The sequence below is a fragment of the Pantherophis guttatus genome, chromosome 12, assembly GCF_059756535.1.
Source record: "Pantherophis guttatus breed Tessera chromosome 12, ASM5975653v1, whole genome shotgun sequence".
Taxonomy (NCBI): domain Eukaryota; kingdom Metazoa; phylum Chordata; class Lepidosauria; order Squamata; family Colubridae; genus Pantherophis; species Pantherophis guttatus.
In genome coordinates, this window is record NC_142074.1 from 24,192,501 (window position 1) to 24,210,957 (window position 18,457).

The window sequence follows — 18,457 nt, forward strand, 5'->3', positions numbered from 1 at the left end:
TCAGTCCTATTCCCTTTGACCCACCTCTCCTGAAAGTTAAGTGTAGCCTCAGGCTGCTTCAGATTTGTGCATCCCTGTAGAAACTCCCAGGGACCTCTTGGAAAAGTTCGTCCTTTGACCAGCTTTGAAATCGATAACCAAAGTGGATGAGAAAAGATTGGGAAGCAAACTGGCACAACGCACAAATTCAGAAGAAGAGACTTCTGGTTCTGTTGAGTAGCTTTGAGGTCTCCTTGACCTTGGCCCTGAGCTTCGGTCCCATGGAGCCGGCGTAAAGCAGAATTTCATGAACTGTACTGAAGGAAGAAGCAAAAGGAGCCCTCCCTCTAACTAAAATTGTAGCCTCTGTAGAGAATTACTATTTGCAGGCCTTCGCCAGTGCATGAGAAAAAATGGAAACTAGCATAGTGACTCCAATCCTCAGAACAAGCTCGCTTAGGGTGGAACAAGGCAACTCCGTGAGCAGGAAACCGAGATGCACAAATACAGAGAACAGATGATCATGTTAATACATACACACACACACACATACACACACACACACACACACACATAGACATAGAAACAAATATACACATAGACATAGAAACACATATACATATAGACAAATATACACATATACTTTACAAACTGTTCTAAAATTATGAGTTCCAGGTATATTTGTAAAGAAAGAAACAGATATTCTGCGAGCTCTGGAACTAAAAAAACCTTTTTTTTAAAAAAATATTCTACTAACCTTTCTTTCTTTACATATATACATATAGACATGTAGACACATAGGCACACATATATAGAGACATATAGACACATATACATATATATACAACTAGTTTCACAATCGACACAATCATTGGTGGCCAATTCCTTCCAGGGCATGAGTTTGGGTAGTCCTTGACTTACAACCACAAGGCACCCTGAAACTTCCACTGTTAACGGAGCTGTTCCCCATTTTACGTCCCTTCTGGCCACCGTGGCTAAGTGAATTGCAGGAATGGTGAAGGCTGAAATCACTTCCTCCTACCCCACCCCTGTGTCCTTTCTTATGCACAGGATAGAGCTTTTGCAAATCTCCACTTCAGTGGGTGGTTTATTGGGGCTTTGCACACCAGGCAGAACCAGTTTTCCGGCACAACAGTCACTCCCTAATTCTGTCGACCACTTTAAGCCTTGCAAAGAAAGATGGATAAAACTCTGGTTGCTGAGTATCTTCAGCTCAAGAGCCAGACTCGGTTTGGCAAGGAACCAACTGGGAAGAAAAGTAACTCCCTTTTCAAGAAGATATATACCGAATGTCAAAACAGCAGACCAGAGATCTAATGAGTGCAGGTGCATTTCAGTAATCCGTCATGCACTCCATCCCAAAATATTGGTACGCCTGGGTCCAAGGGGGAGGGGGAAATGAACAAGAGACTGAGAGAGAGGGGGGAGAGGGGGGAGAAAGAAGGAGGGAGAGGAAGAGAGGGAGGGGGAGGGAGGGGGAGAGGGAGGGAGAGAGAGGGGAGAGAGAGGGAGAGAGAGAGGGAGAGAGGGAGGTAGAGAGAGGGAGGGAGAGGGAGAGAGAGGGGGGAGAGATGGAGAGAGAGAGGGAGAGAGAGAGGGAGAGAGAGGGAGAGAGCGAGGGAGAGAGAGGGAGAGAGCGAGGGAGAGAGAGGGGGGGAGAGATGGAGGGAGAGGGAGGGAGAGAGGGAGGAAGAGAGGGGAGAGAGAGAGTGGGAGAGAGAGGGGGGAGAGATGGAGAGAGAGGGAGAGAGAGAGGGAGATAGGGAGAGAGAAAGAGAGGGAGAGAGGGAGAGAGAGAGAGAGAGAGATGCCACTAAAAATACCAGAATTTGGCTGCTGTTTAAATGAAATGTCAGCAAAACTGCGAGTGCAAATTAGGGGGGAGTTAACAGATGTCCCCATGAGAAGCAGACCAAGTCTGGTGTCGGAAAGAAAAATCCCACTCAGAGAAAGTCTATATACTTGCCTATTTCATGCCTATGTGTCTTTTCCTGCAACGCCTAAGTAATATGTTTTGCAAGGACAGGAGTACCACCTAAGTACCAAGACTGAAATTCTAACAAGGATGCTGATCGCATTTTATCGGTGGCCGAACCTCAGAGTATTTCTTCTTCTTCTTCTTCTTTCCCTTGCTCAGGTGTTGTGGCCAAAACCCTGCTCACCTAAAGCAACCAAATCACTTTAGCAATAGCCCTTAGACTTATATACCGCTTCACAGTGCTTTTACAGCCCACTCTAAGCAGTTTACAGAGTCAGACTCTTGCCTCCAACAATCTGGGTCCTCATTTGACCCATCTCAGAGGGCTGGAAGGCTGAGTCAACCTTGAACCTGGAGAGAGATTTGAACTGCCAAATTTCAGGCAGATGGCAGTCAGCAGAAGTAGCCTGCAGTACCGCACTCTGACCACTGCGCCACCATGACTCGTAACAGCATAACAGAGTTGGAAGGGAACTTAGAGATCTTCTAGTCCAACTCCTACTCAAGCAGGAAACCCTACACCGCTTCAGACAAATGGTTGTCCAATCTCTTCTTAAAAACCTCCAGTGTTGGAGCATTCACAACTTCTGGAGGCAAGTGGTTCCACTGGTTAATTGTTCTCACGGTCAGGAAATTTCTCCTTAGTTCTCAGTTGCTTCTCTCCTTGATTGGTTTCCATCCATTATTTCTTGTCCTGCCTTCAGGGACTTTGGAGAGTAAGCTGACCCTCTCTTCTTTAGATATTAGAACACTGCTATCATTTCACCCCTGGTTTTGAAAATACAATATTATTTTATTAGACGTGTAAACCAACCATAACAGTGTGTACACGGGGGCTCCCGGATAAGCATTAGCAGCTGGCTGAATAGCCCTAAGCAAAACAGAATCACAGCTTAACCTTTAGCCTGCTCCATTGCAAAGATAAAACAAAGGAAAAAGGCAGTCATAATGTCAATTACAGCATGACCTTGGCATATTTTTGATACATCCTTCTGGATGACCTTCTGATTATTTATCCCTTCCCTGCTGGCCCTGCATGCTACTGGTGCTGTTTTTGAGATAAGCAATGGACCACAGGTTCCCGAATGAGTCTTTCTGGTAACCATTGGGAATCACTTCAGCTTGCCGTGAAGGTTGTCTTAATAGGGACACTTTAAGCAATTCGCAGGTATGGGGGAACATCTACGTACAGCAGGGATGTCAAACTCAAGGCCAGGGGGCCAGATCCAGGTACTTAGATCTGGGCCATGGGCCCACCCTGGAAACAGCAAAGGACCGGCCCGTGGTGCCTCTGCCAGTGAAAAGGGAGCTCGGCGAGGCTGTGCACAGCCTACCCAAGCTCCAATTTCTCTGGCAGAGGGCTGCAGGAGGCCATCGTGGCCAAAAATAGAGTCCAGGTGTGTCAGAATATTCATGAACTGGAATAGGGCTTAGTAACAAGGTCCGCCAATGAAGAGACATGGCAACTGGGTCAGCCCATGGGGACTGTTTGGAAACTGAAACAGTATTTCCTGCTGGAGACAGCAAGGAGTCTGGGTGTGGCTTAGCGTCACCTCCAAAACTAGTCTGCTGAATTGAAACAAAAACTGTTCTCTCCTCTGCCTGTGTTTGCTTGTACTTGCTACCATGTTGGGAAACCTGTTTTGGCATTGTATATTTACTTTATGTGTTATATTATATTTAAAGAGAAGTTAATGAATCCTGCTGAATCAGTGTGTGCTTTCTGGATGTGATTGCTGCGACATACTCTGACAGGGTGGGCCGACTAGAGGTGGGTTTCAGCAGGTTCTGACCAGTTCTGGAGAACCGGTAGCGGAAATTTTGAGTAGTTCGGAGAAGCGGTAGTAAAAATTCTGACTGGCACCACTCCCATCTATTTTCTGTCTCCCAAGTCCCAGCTGATCGGGAGGAAATGGGGATTTTGCAGTATCCTTCCCCTGGAGTGGGAGGGAATGGAGATTTTACAGTATCCTTCCCTTAGAGTGGGGTGGGAATGGAGATTTTACAGTATCCTTCCTCTGCCATGCCCACCAAGCCATGCTACGCCCACCAAGCCACACCCACAGAACCGGTAGTAAAAAAATTTGAAACCCACCACTGGTGCCGACATGTCCGAAAATGGAGCCCTAATGAGAGACATCGAACTGGCCACTCCCACCCTAGTCACACACACACACACACACCGGCCCCCTGAGGTCACACAACCTTGATGTGGCCCTCAATGAAATCGAGTTTGATCCCCCGTGATCTACAGGGTTGGTAGTGAATACAGCTCACACATGCGTGGAGGGGAATTTTTGGCCAGCCCAACAGAGATGCATGTTAATATCACATCTGATCATGAATACAGATGTGGAAAAATCTGCAATGAATTTTATTTCTCCAGTCGTTAGGCATCGAAGTTCTTCCTGAAAGAAAGAAAGAAAAAAAAAAAATCAAAGGATTTCACGGAATATGATGTTTTCTCCTTAGGTCTCACGTTGGCTTGAAAATTATACTGGGGTGTTTGAAAGTGCATAGAGCAGTGAGTGTGCAGATACTCCTTATAAGGTGGGGTGGGGGAAAGACTGCAACGCAACAAGGAAAATAAACAACCGAATCTCTTAAGTCAAGATGTTACCAAGTTGATAAATATTGCATTAGAATCTTAACAGAGCAGAGAACGCTTCTGGGGCTTATTCCTTGCAAAATTTGAATGCAGCTGTTTGTTTGTCAACATGCGTATTTAACCATTTCCTCTTCTTTCTTTCTTTCTTTCTTTCTTTCTTTCTTTCTTTCTTTCTTTCTTTCTTTCTTTCTTTCTTTTTTTTGGAAAATAATAAAAATAGGAACATCTTGATGCCATTCCATAGAGAAAACTAGCCAGCGCTGACTGAGGAATTCTGGGAGTTGAAGTCCACAAGTCGTTAAATTGCCAAGGTTGGAGACCCCTGCTCTATAGAACGAGATCAGATTTCCTCAATCTAGAGTTTTCACCCAGGTTAGTTGCATTTGCGAAACTCTGTCAATTCCAGGCCAAACAGAAATTACAGCAGTTCTCATCCATTTTTATTTTATTTTTTTAGATTAGAAAAGCTAATCCATCTGGGGTGAATTTACAGAGGGCGTGCTTGGAATAGTTTTTACAACTGGCCCTTGAGAAATTACAGAGAGAAAATACACTTTTCAATAGCAATTCCAATAAGGGGGAAATGAATCTATTTAGTGGTTTTTCCAGCTCCTTTTCTCCCATATAATCTATTCATTTGGTGATGTTTTGGCCATCGCGGGTAGCTGCCCTCCTGCTCTTGATGGATTTAATATCAAGCCATGTTGGATGAGAGAGAAAGAGAGGGAATATTATTCCTATTTTTTTTCCTCTTCCTTCTGCCATCTGCTGTGCAGCTATTCAGTACCCCAGGCTGCTGATATTACTTGGAAACAGGATTTCTCCCAGAAGTAGAGTGCCTGAAAAGCAGCCCCTGCAGATCTTAATGTCCATTAATGTCGGGGGTCCTGAACCATCTCGGCTATAGATAGGTTAGAAATATATTCACGCCGAGGGAGAGTTTTTCAAGCTCTGTATTCTAATAAGGAACGTGGCTCTTTGAGACCGGTAATCACATTAGTAGCCATTTTGCTCGACCGAACGTGAATCTGTGCCGCGTTCTGAAAATTATAGGTTTCTGAATAGGATTTCAATATCTGACGAAATTGCAAGTGGAGAGTGACACATAGGGCGCCATCATTAGAAACGAGGGGGAGAGGTGGGGACAATATGAAACAAGGTCCACAGTGCCCAGACATCAAAGGCTTAAGATGAAGGGTTTGCAAAAGAGCCTGGGGCAAATCAGCTTCTTGACCCCGAGTACCAAAAGCTGAGTTTGCACCGGTGAGGGCCATAAGTGCCTCGTTCAATGCTACTCCGATTCTTGTCTTAACAGTTGAAACTAGTAAGAGACTTCCACGAGCCGTGGTGGCGCAGTGGTTAGAATGCAGTACTGCAAGCCACTTCTGCTGACTGCTGTTTGACTGTTTCAATTCTCACCGGCTCAAGGTTGATTTCAGCCTTCCATCCTTCCGAGGTCGGTAAAATGAGGACCCAGATTGTTGGGGGCAAGAGGCCAACTCTGTAATCCGCTTAGAGAGGGCTGTAAAGCCCTGTGAAGCGGGATATATATCTCAGTGCTAAGTGCGAAGGAAGGGAGGGAGGGAGGGAGGGAGGGAGGGAGGGAGGAAGGAAGGAAGGAAGGAAGGAAGGAAGGAAGGAAGGAAGGAAGGAAGGAAGGAAGGAAGGAAGGAAGGAAGGAAGGACGTCGTAATGGCACAGTTATTACAATGCAGTATTGCAGGCTAACTCTGCCCACTGCCAGCAGTTCGATTCTTACTGGCTCAAGATTGACTCAGGCTTCCATCCTTCCAAGGTTGATAAAATGAGGACCCAGATTGTTGGGAGCAAGGAGCTGACTCTGTAAACTGCTTAGAGAGGGCTATGAAGCACTATGAAGTAGTATATAAGTCTTAAATGCTATTGCTATCTTCCTTCCTTCCTTCCTTCCTTCCTTCCTTCCTTCCTTCCTTCCTTCCTTCCTTCCTTCCTTCCTCCCTTCCTTCCCTCCATCCCTCCCTCCCTCCCTCCCTCCCAGTGGTTACAATGCAGCATTGCAGGATTACTCTGCCCACTGCCAGCAGTTCGATCCTGACTGGCTGAAGATTGACTCAGCCTTCCATCCTTCCGAGGTGGGTAAAATGAGGACCCAGATTGTTGGGGGCAATATGGTAACTCTTTAAACTGCTTAGAGAGGGCTGTGAAGCACTGTGAAGGGGTATATAAGTCTAAGGGCTATTGCTATTTCTATAACAGGTTCTTAAGAGCAGTGATGCTCTCCTTCCTCATGCTTATAACCATCCATTCCACATTCTGCAGAAGAGTGAAGGTCATGTCCTTTCCCTCTTCATCCCACCCACAGAGTTTAAAACCATGAAAGTTGGGGAATGGGAGGCAGAGAAGGTAATGAATGGTGATCCCATGATGTTGCATCCATCATAAATCATGCTGGTTGCCAAGCACCTGAATTTTGATCACCTGACCTTCAGGATGTTGTGACGGTCATAAGTGCAACCATCAGTTGTAAGTCACTTTCTTCAAGACCATTGTAACTTCAAATAGTTACTAAATGAAAAGGTTGTAAATGGAGGGTTACCTCTAACTATCCTGTCTTGGTGTTCAAGAAGTCAAAATGGCCTACATTTATGTGTCCTTCTCCAGAGCAAATTGTGGCAGACAAAAAAGTCCCTGATCCAAGGTCACCCCCAGAAATTGGGGGCAGAAGGAGGGGTTGAACCTGGATCTTCACAGTGTCAACCCAACATCTTAAACACTACATCTCACTGGCTGTTTAACAGGTGACACCACTCCATGAACAAGAGTTTCCCATTAACCTCGGCTTAATGGCGGGCCTACAAAATTCAAAAGGAAGCGTTGTTTATTTATCTTCCTAAGTAACCCTACAAAGTTGGCAGAAAAAACATTTTGAGGAAGCTGCATGGAGCAATCAAACGGCTAAGCGATCCACCCCCCCCCATTCTTGACAGCTTTGCAAATCTGCCTCCATTAAAATATGCAATGGTAACTTCAGCCTTTCCATCAAAATCAATATTGTACTTAGTAACTTGAGGGTAAAGGAACCGATTGCACATTAAATCATTTCAATCGTTTCATTTTTTTTTTAATACTTCGGGATAAGGATGAGGAAAAGTTACTTCTGCCCGTTTTAGGAAATTTATTTCAAAGAGCAAGAAAAAAAAAATAGACGATGAATAATTATGCTTCCGTGGAAACTCATCAAGGATATATCCAGTTCTGCTGCTGAATATTTTGTCGAAATCCTATTTTCAGCTACAGCATGGCTCATAATACCACCGTTTCCCAGGAAACCCAATAATCAGCCAGTTAAAGGGAAGACCACCCTGATTTCTTTCTTCATTTCTCCTGGTGCAAAATTGTTGAGCAGCCAAAATCCAGAGTGAAGTCCAATCCTTCTTATATTTTTATACAGGTTTATGAGAACAGGGATACATGACTTTTCTTCTTCTCTCACTATTTGCATCTTCCAGTTCTGAATCCTCAAGGAATGGAAACATAAAACATAGACCCATAGGATCGGAAAAGACCTTGGAGCAGGGGTGCTATTCAGCAGGTTCTGACAGGTTCTGGAGAACCAGTAACGGAAATTTTGAGTAGTTCAGAGAACCGGCAAATGCCACCTCTGGCTGGTCCCAGAGTGGGGTGGGAATGGAGATTTTGTAGTATCCTTTCCCTGCCACGTCCACCAAGCCATGCCCGCAGAACCGGTAGTAAAAAAATTTGAATTCCACCACTGCCTTGGAGGTCTTTTAGTCCAACTCCTTGCTCAAGCAAGAGACCTTCTTACCATTCTGGTCAAAGGGCTGTCCAATCTCCCCTTATAAATCTCCAGTGATAGAGCACCCACAGCTTCTGGAGGCAAGTTGTTCCACCAATGAATTGTTCTCAGTGACAGGAATTTTTTTTCTTACTTCTAGGTTGGTTCTCTCTTTAACAAACTTCCAGACATTGCTGTCAACTCCCAAAGCCTGCCATAGCCATAGGCCAGGGGGGATGAGAAAATGGCGAAACGGCACAGCAGCCAAAGACAGATGCACATTCCAGACTTATCTCTCTCAAGGCTGTGTCCCAGGAGTACCCACAGCGGCCGGAGGGGAGTGACTTTTACAACCCGTGAAATTGCTCTGTTGGCGAATGTGATTGATGACACACCCTGAGGGGAGGGGGAAAACAGGGTCATGATTGAGGCGTAAATTATGTAGGATCAGAGCTGGCTTCACTTGGGAATGTGCCAACATGAAACTCCTAATAAATAACTGGATTTCTTTTGAAGCTTGGCTCGAGGTTCATGATTTAATTAGAGCATCCATTGGAACCCTGACAATTGCTTCTTCTCCTCCCTCAGGTGCTTTGGAGAATAAATCAACCCCCTCTATTCTGTAACAGCCCCATAGATACTGGAAGAGAGTTATCATGTTCCTCCCCCTTAATCCTTCTCCTCATTACACTTGACCAGGCATCTGCAACCTTAAACACTCAGAGAGCCATTTGGACCCGTTTCCCACAGAAAAGAAAACACCGGGAGCCACAAAACCCTTCCCTTGCCTGACTATTTCTTGAGCGTCCACAAAACTAGCATATGTACTTGAATTAAATGTTCTGTTTTCTTCTGAAACTTTTATTTTCTTGGATTTATCCATGGTTGGCCTACCGGGGGTTGAAAAGCTCAATAAATTGTGTGCCAGCGGGTGTCACGCATTGGCAGTTGTGACACATATTTTGAGTGACAGGGAGCCGCAGCAGAGGGGTGAAAGAGCCACATGTGGCTCCAGAGCCGCAGGTTGCTGACCCCTGCCCTAGACATACCTAGCTCTCTCAACTGGTCATGATATGATTTCGCCTCCAGATTCCTTATGATCTTTGTTGCTCTATCTTTGCACAGGGAAGATCCAAAACTCTAGTGACCAGAGAGGAAACATCAGATCTGGGATTAGCAAATGAAGGAAAACTGGGTTAAAGTTTCAGAAAGAGGAAAGGAGGTGGAAGTTCATCTCACTTGCGGAAATGAATTCTTCTCGCAACTAGCAAAAAAAAAAAAATTACTTACTGTGCTATTACTGTGTCTGTATTTCAGATCCCCATTTGTCATGGAAATGGCATTCATGTCTCACCATCTAAAACTTTAATGTCCATAGGGAAGTTTCCTGGCTATAAAGGACTCTGGGTCTACAGTTCAAAGGTCCCAGTTGAAGACTGGAGAAGCAGATCAAAACAAATCCTTGGAGGACAAAGGCCAAAGTCACATTGCAAAGGTATCACGTCCACAAAACACAAGAAGAAAAGATTACGGGTGAAGCGAGCTTTGAGAAATAGCTCAGGTGTTCAATGTATAAATATGTGTAGGGACACAGTGTCAATCTATTACAGCTTGAAGTATCTCAAATGAGTTCTCCTTAATTAAAACATGGGGTGAAATATCCAGGGATTCCATGATCCCTCACCTTCAATCTTTCTTTGCGGTTATGCTGCTGCAATCTAGCGGGAAAACCACATGGGTACAACATTGTAATTAATTGTTCCTTAAAAAAAAAAAAATCAGTGTAACCCAGAAGTCAAATCTTTGCTAGGTTTAGCATCCTTTACTTACCCTTCCAACTCAACCTCAAACTTTTAAAAAAATAAAAAAATAAAAAGTTAAAGGTTTGGGTCTTTGGGTCTTCTGAAAGCTTCAAGTGACCAAAAATTAAAAGCGAATAAAATGGTGAAGACTCCATCTGTAAAAAGTACACTTTCAGATTGGGCCAAGGTTGGTTAATTTAATTAGAGCATGTAAACAAGCAATTATAAACAGCCATGGTGGCACAATGGTTAGAATGCAGTAACTCTGCCCACTGCCAGGAGTTCGATCCTGACCAGCTTTAAGGTTGATTCAGCCTTCCATCCTTAGAGAGGGTCCTTAAACTGCTTAGAGAGGCTGTAAAGCACTGTAAAGTGGTATATAAGTCTGAGGGCTATTGCTTTGCGAAGGAAGGAAGGAAGGAAGGAAGGAAGGAAGGAAGGAAGGAAGGAAGGAAGGAGGGAGGGAGGGAGGGAGGGAGGGAGGGAGGGAGGGAGGGAGGAAGGAAGGAAGGAAGGAAGGAAGGAAGGAAGGAAGGAAGGAAGGAAGGAAGGAAGGAAGTCACAGTGGCACAGTTATTACAATGCAGTATTGCAGGCTGACTCTGCCCACTGCCAGGAGTTTGATCCTGAAGGGCTCATGGTTGACTCATCCTGCCATCCTTCCGAGGTCGGTAAAATGAGGATCCAGATTGTTGGGGGCAAGACGCCGACTCTGTAAACTGCTTAGAGAGGGCTGGAAAGCACTGGAAAGCGGTATATAAGTCTATGTGCTATTGCTAAGTGCTATTCAAGGAGCATTTGTTCATTCTGGATAGTTGTAGGTGAATCCTTTTACAAGAAAGGTTTTTTGCCATGCCTTCACATCTCACTCTACTTCACAGAGTCCTTGGTGCTATCCGAGTTTGTTTTTTTGAGGACATTTCATCACCCAGTTAGGTAACATCTTCAGTGTTACTGCAGTGAAGATGTCACTTAGCTGGGTAAGGAATCATCTTCAGGAAAACAACAATAAACTCAGAGAGCATCAAGGACTCCCCAGTTCAATCAGGAGCTGCAAATATTGTCTTCTATTGATACTTCGCAGAGTTGTGGTCCAGATGCAGCATCCTGAAATGAGGCAGAAGACCAATAAGCCCAAATTCAATTGTGTTGATTCCAGCGGGGGGGTGGGGAAATCATCCGTTATGATGAAAGACTGGGAGAAAATTTCTCTCCCTTTTGACAAAGAAACATTTCCATAGGCAAAGGAAGCGGCACTTCTCAATCCCATTGTATACGTACGCAATTACTTCTCTGTGGGACTAATCTCCTTATAACACATTGTGAATATCAGTTTTGTTCGACATCCGACTAATATAACACAACACTAATATTATCCCCAATGAATTCACTCGCCGCCTAAGACAAAGACAGTCGATCAGCCAAAAATATCAAAATGCAGCTCAAGGATATTAAGCCATGTTTTGGCATGCATTTGCATTTCAAAAAGGAAAGCAGAAATATATATTTCTTTGTGCTATTTACTTTTTATCTGATGCTCTTTGTTCCGTTTAATTTCCACAGAGCGCAGATCAAACAGGAGTCAATTACAGCCCTGGCATTGTTACGGAATAAAAGGCATTTTAAATGAGATTTGTATTGTGTTTAATCAGTGTATCATAATCAGGAGAAATTATTTTAGATTAATTTTTAAAAGATACTACCTTGGTTTTAATTAGGGAGCATCGCATGTGCTGTTAGCTTCTCACAAGCAATTACACTTGGGCCGATCTAAATCTAAGAAGCGTGTAGAAGTTTTCCCTTCAAAACAAACCACCTAGGGACTTTTGGATAAGCCAGTCTGGTTAAAATGCAATTTGGGGAAGACTTGTCTTTCACTCTGGGGTGAAGACCAGAGTTAGCTTGCTGGGGGTTGATAGGGGTTCAGGAGAACCTCTAGCTAAGATTCTGTGCAGTTTGGAGAACCCCCAAATCCCACTCCTGGCTGGCCCCGCCCACCCTGCCCCGCCCCTCCCAGGAGTCCCCACGCGGCCCGTTTTGGATACAGGTAAGTGCAGGGTGCGCGTGGAGGCTCAGAGAGGACGAAAAAGGAGGCCGGCACTCCTAATTAAAGAAATCTTTGAGTTCACTTCAGAGGGTTTGTCGTGTTTGGAGAGCTGGGTCAAAACAAGACAATAAATAAGAAAAAGTGGTGTGAATTACACAACAGCTTTTTTTTTTTTTTGGACTAGCAGAATGCCTGGTTCTATCCATCAGCCTTTCTTAAATGCCACTTATCATGTGCTCCCACCCCCCTCAAATAGGAGAGAGTCAACTTGTCCTCCTGTTGACTCTTTCAGAAGTGATCTTGAAGGAGAAGTGGATTAATGAAAGGCAGAACTAGACAAGAAATATTCCACTTCCTGGCGATGAATGGGAAGTTGCCAACAGATCTCTAATTTAAAGCACCGAGATAGGGAGAAAGAGAGGGAGGAGATCCTTGTTATCTAGAGATGGAGTGCCGTTTGTTTGCAAAGCGAGTGCTTTTGACCAAGAAGGGAGCAAATGCATTTGTGATAAAGGGGGAGAAATGCTATGAAAGAATAGGAAATAACCCCTGTCCCCCAAAAAAGCAGAACATTCAAACAGAACGCAAAAAAGATAACATTTTATTTACGGCGCCCGTAATAGTGCGAGCAAATCTGAAACCAGACAAATGGCAAGGAAAATGCCTGGAATTATTGAGCAGAATGCATGGTGGGTAGAAAGGCGCTTGCCAGCCGCAGAACCAGCCAGGTGCTGCTAACGATAGAAAAACATATTTGCTGCCCTGGAAGGTTTTGTTTTGTCAAATGCAACGCTGAATAGCGGTAATAGCCCATTTTCTCCACCGACTCACCTGCGTGATTCTCTTTCGGCACTGAAATAACCCATCCTCTTGTCTGCGGGGGAATGAATGATGAGTGTCATCTTAGGATGACGGGTGTCTCAGAATAGCTCCAGCTGGCGTTCGAAGATCGCTGAAGCATCTTCCAAAGTAATGGAGATGAAGTAGGATTTTTGGGGAGGCGAATAGAGTCTTCTAGACATACCGGAACAATGGTAGTTCCTGGAAAGGGCTAGGAACTCTAGTAGACTTGGGAAAGCACCAGAGGTGATATTCAGCCGGTTCGAACCAGTTCAGATGAACCAGTAGTGGCAACCTGCGGGTGGGCTGGCCCCCGCCCCGCCCACCCACACAGGTGCAATCCTGTCCTATATTGCTGTGTTTTTGACGATGCACGCATGTGTGGATGGCGCAAGTGAGCAATTTGTCGTGTTGTTTGATGTTGCGCGCAGCTACTACCGGTTCGAACTGAACCGGTCCAAACCGGTTGAATACCACTTCTGGGGAGGACCAGGTGCAGGTTATAGGAGAACATTTCTAGAGAAACAGAAGCTTTGCTCTCCATCCTGATGCCAAATCAAGACTAGATTCAGAGATCTCATTAGAGGAAAGATTTAGAATAATTTTCTCCTTTCAAGCGCCTGCCAGAAATAGGAAGGCTCATTGCTACATTGCAGGAATAGTTTGGGGCTATATTGCTCCTATTCATAACAGCCACTTCTTTTCATCCCGACAAATCGAGTTGGATAAATACAGAGACCGTTAAGAAAATATATTGCCACAATTATTCAAATGAAAGGACTCCGCTCTCTCTCACTCTTCTTTTTTTAAAAAAAAAAAATACTTATTCCCATTTATTTTTAAATATAAGCTATGCCTTTTCTGGTTTTTCAATAAGCCCGGTCCATTTGGAAGTGAAGGGTATGATAAGGTGTTCACTACAGCTCTTTATCCACATGATGAGCGTTAAGTATAGCTTTCCAGGCATGGCTACCAGCAAGACTGAAATCATTATTGATTCCCGAATAGAGTCTGGTGTCCTGAAATGCGTCAGCCTATGAGACTCAAACGTGTCCTCTTTTTTTTTTTTTCCTTTCAAAAGGCAACTGGGCTGTTTTTATTTGACGAAGATGACGAAGAGGAGTTGCTTCTTATCCAAGAAGCTTCATCAGCCTATAAGATCGTCCTTAACATTTCAGCACCACGGACAGAGGCTTCGCATCCAACTCAAGTCCCGGCAGTTCCGAAAAAAATGGCTGCAGGTTGAGAAAGCTGTCTAAATTTTTGTTGTTAGTTGCGAAGTCACGTCCGACCAATCGCAACCCCATGGACAACGTTCCTCCAGGCCTTCCTCTCCTCTACCATCCTCTGGAGTCCATTTAAGCTCACGCCGACTGCTTCAGTGACTCCATCCAGCCACCTCGTTCTCTGCCATCCTTCTTCTTTTGCCCTCCCAGCATTAATTCAATACAATCTGAAAAGATTTCAGTGGGATTTAAAAAAAAAAAAATCAAAGACAACCAAATGGGTAAATCCAATGATTTCAGTCTCATCTCTTTTTAAGACTGATCCCAAAATATTTAGGCTTGCGATCCATTTGCAGAACAAGAGTGAAGATAAACCCAAGTTCAGCATCTCAGCTATTCCAGGCTGTCTGCAGTATCAACTTTTAAGGTTCATGCTTTTAACGTTTAAACATTTAATATTTTAAAACGCCTGTTTTTATGGTGTTGTAAAGACGCCCAGGGTTACTTTGCAGTGAGATGTGGGGGGGGGGGACGGACATATAAATTTAATAAATGAATAAAATCGAAGTGAGAATTCTTTTTCGTGCCATTTAATCTCAATCATTTTAAGCACTGTCATGCCAGGCGCCAGGTCTTATTTTCATTTTTCTTTCCCTTTTTCCTGCCTAATTCTCTATTCTTTGTGTGTGTGAGGGATGTGTGTTCTTTTTCTATTTTGGGATTTGATTGTTGGCATGCTCTCCTATTTGTAACTCCTTCCTGGAGCTTTTTGGACTCGATAACAAAGTAAACATGGATTTTAAAAAACAGTCAAATAAATGTGCAGCTAGCCTTTGACTCTTACAATTCATAATCAGCATGGCAGGAAAGTCAAGATGTTGGTGTTTGACACACCAGAAAGTAGGTGTGTCGTGTCTTGGGACATAGATGGAATTCTGTCCATGGACAAGCCAGATTTCTCAAGAAAACCAAAAGTATCCTTTGTCCTGCTATTAGAATAGAATAGAATAACAAAGTTGGAAGGGACCTTGGAGGTCTTCTAGTCCAACCCCCTGCTTAGGCAGGAAACCCTACACCACTTCAAACAAATGGTTATCCAACATCTTCTTAAAAACTTCCAGTGTTGGAGCATTCACAACTTCTGGAGGTAAGTTGTTCCACTGATTAATTGTTCTGACTGTCAGGAAATTTCTCCTTAGTTCTAAGTTGCTTCTCTCCTTGATTAGTTTCCACCCATTGCTTCTTGTCCTGCCCTCAGGGGCTTTGGAGAATAGTTTGACTCCTCTTCTTTGGGGCAGCCCCTGAGATATTGGAAGACTGCTATCATGTCTCCCCTAGTCTTTCTTTTCATTAAACTAGACACACCCAGTTCCTGTAACTGTTCTTCATACGTTTTAGCCTCCAGTCCCCTAATCATCTTTGTCTGTACTCATTCAACATTTTTTTTACATCGTGGCGACCAAAGCTGGATGCCGGATTCCAAGTGTGGCCTTCCCAAGGCATTATAAAGTGATATTAACACTTCACGTGATCTTGATTCTAACCCTCTGTTGATGCAGCCTAGAACTGTGTTGGCTTTTTTGGCAGCTGCTGCACACGGCTGGCTCATATTTAGATGGTTGTCCACTAGGACTCCAAGATCCCTCTCACAGTTACTACTACTGAGCAACGTACCACATATATTGTACTTGTGCATATTGATCCACATTTTTAATTAACACACTTAAAATCAAAAATTGAACATATCCGAACTCTCCATCAATTCCAAAAAGGAAACTGCACTTACCATTAGAAAATGTTTACTAGCATTCACCAACTTTTCCAAAACTTAAATTCAAATTAAATCAAAACCATACTGATTTTTCTTTTGATATCTTCCTGTTTATTTTATCTTCCCCTGATCTCTTTTGAGAGGGAAGTTATTTAGCAACACCTTTTGCACACATATATACAATACATTAAGGGAGGCAGTGGCTCAGTGGCTAAAACGCTGAGCTTGTCGATCAAAAGGTCGGCAGTTCAGCGGTTCGAATCCCTAGTGCCGTGTAATGGGGTGAGTGCCTGTGACTTGTCCCAGCTTCTGCCAACCTAGCAGTTCGAAAGCACGTAAAAAATGCCAGTAGAAAAATAGGGACCACCTTTGGTGGGAAGGGAACAGCGTTCTGTGCGCCTTTGGCATTGAGTCATGCCGGCCACATGACCACAGAGACATCTTTGGACAGCGCTGGCTCTTCGGCTTTGAAACAGAGATGAGCACCACCCCCTAGAGTCGGGAACGACTAGTACATATGTGTGAGTGGAACCTTTACCTTTACCTTATACAACACATTATAACTGATTTTCTCGTTGTCCTGATTTTCATTTGATGTAATACAAAATTTCCCCTCCCTTCGGCTGTTAAAAACAATAATCGCCAACTGTTTAACCTTGAAAGGAATGAAGGAACGTATGGAAAATCCCAAAAGTCAGTATATCAATTTTGTACTTGTTTAATTCAGTACTCTGATATAATAACTGGTTTTAATCAAATAAATCGCTTGAAAATTTCTGCCATTGCTTATCCTACCAGTTATTATCACTGAGGCTTAATGGAGCTTCCACTGTGATACAGCATAATATTTAAAAGCAGCACATTAAAACAGAGAACTCTTTAAGTAATCGGTCACAAAAATATAATATCTTAATGCTGAAAAATTATCAATATCTGCTTTAATTGTCTCGTCTCAGCCATAAATCATCACAGGAAAGTATCTCCCTTCTAATGGAGCTTATGGCCTGGAGTAGAAAAACAAGGGGAAGTTTAGCAATCTTTTTTTAGTCTCCTTTTTAAAAAGAAGAAGAGAATAAGAAGGAAAGAGAACGAAAGATGGTATTTCTATTTTTTTTAAAAAAAAAAAAAGCTAATGGATGAAGCAGAAACAAATGGAAGCATCGATTTTTTCAATCATAAATATTTGAAGTCCCCATTAGCATCTAGAGCAAATGAGATATCTCACTCCCAAAAAAACCCCAAAACAATAAAAATTTGTTGACAGTAGTTTGTTAACACTGAGAAATGAGGAGTAGCAGATATGAATAACTCAGAGATTGCAGGTAATCCTCAATTTATAACCACAACTAAGTCCAAAATTTCTGTCGCTAAGCGAGACAGTTGTTAAGTGAGTTTTGCCCCATTTTGTTCTGACCTAGGCTTCCCCAAACCACGAAGCAGACTCTTTGTCCCGACAAAAACCCCTTTTTATTAAGTTACTGTGAATTCTTCTCATTCACACCCAGCTAAGTCTTTCAAGGGAGAATTTACAGTCACGGATCTGATCTGGCTTGGAGAACTGCCAGGCTGATATCTTCAAAACTTGGCAAAGAGTCTCGGAGAATCACGAACCAATTAAACAAACTAATTCTCTCCTGCAAACTCCACTCCCCTGTCGCTCCTCTTTTATTCCCTCCGGGAGGGGCCATTCATCATCCATCTGTGGCCTTACTCCCAAGTCGACCCTTATTCTTTAGCTGTTCCCTTCATCTGGCAACTCTGTGCATGCGCACACTGGGAACAGGCCCCAGCTGTTCCTCTGCCTCACTGATATCTGCCTCCGAAGGCAGCTGATAACTGGCATACGGCCCTGGCTCCCTCTCTGCCTCTGACGCAGAGCCCTCATCAGAGCCCTCCCCAGACTCCAGGACTGGCCCATGTTCCTCCCCAACCTCCTCACTGTCTGAGTCTTCCACCAGCTCCACTTGGCGCTGGTGGGCCACAACATCATTATTAAATGAATTACTGCTGTTGTGACATTAATAACATGGTTGTTAAGTGAATCTGACTTCTCCACTGACTTTGCTTATCAGAAAGCCACAAAAGGAGATGACAAAGTTACCCTCCCGGGTAATTTTCCTAGATATTCCTAGAATATTGCAAAAGTCTAGGAAGGGTCATAACAGCAGAAGTTGGTTTAAAAAAAAACAACCCAGAAATGGGTTGCACAGGCTCCAAAATCCCTTTTCTTGCAGAGATTTCATGACCAAACAAAGTAGATTGCACTGATGAGGTTATCTAGTTGGGTCATGAAACGCCTGCAAGAAAACCACCATGTTAGGAGAGCCCCACGGATTCCACAATTTAAAATATTCCTTACTTTGTGGATTTTTCATTATTATTATTATTATTATTATTATTATTATTATTA

The 18,457-nt window shown here is 43.6% G+C and overlaps 1 long non-coding RNA gene across 2 annotated transcripts in view; it reads left to right on the forward strand.

Moving 5' to 3' along the window:
- LOC148112236 (uncharacterized) overlaps positions 1-14,786 on the forward strand; it is a 26,856-nt gene extending 12,070 nt beyond the window's left edge. Inside the window, exons 2-5 of one of the 2 annotated variants that reach the window (XR_015729672.1) lie at positions 4,807-4,958; positions 6,604-6,697; positions 9,740-9,856; positions 14,132-14,786. This is a non-coding gene — a long non-coding RNA (uncharacterized LOC148112236). The remainder of the gene's footprint in view (positions 1-4,806; positions 4,959-6,603; positions 6,698-9,739; positions 9,857-14,131) is intronic. The other variant, XR_015729673.1, reaches the window with a different exon arrangement.
- Positions 14,787-18,457: the final 3,671 nt, after the last annotated feature.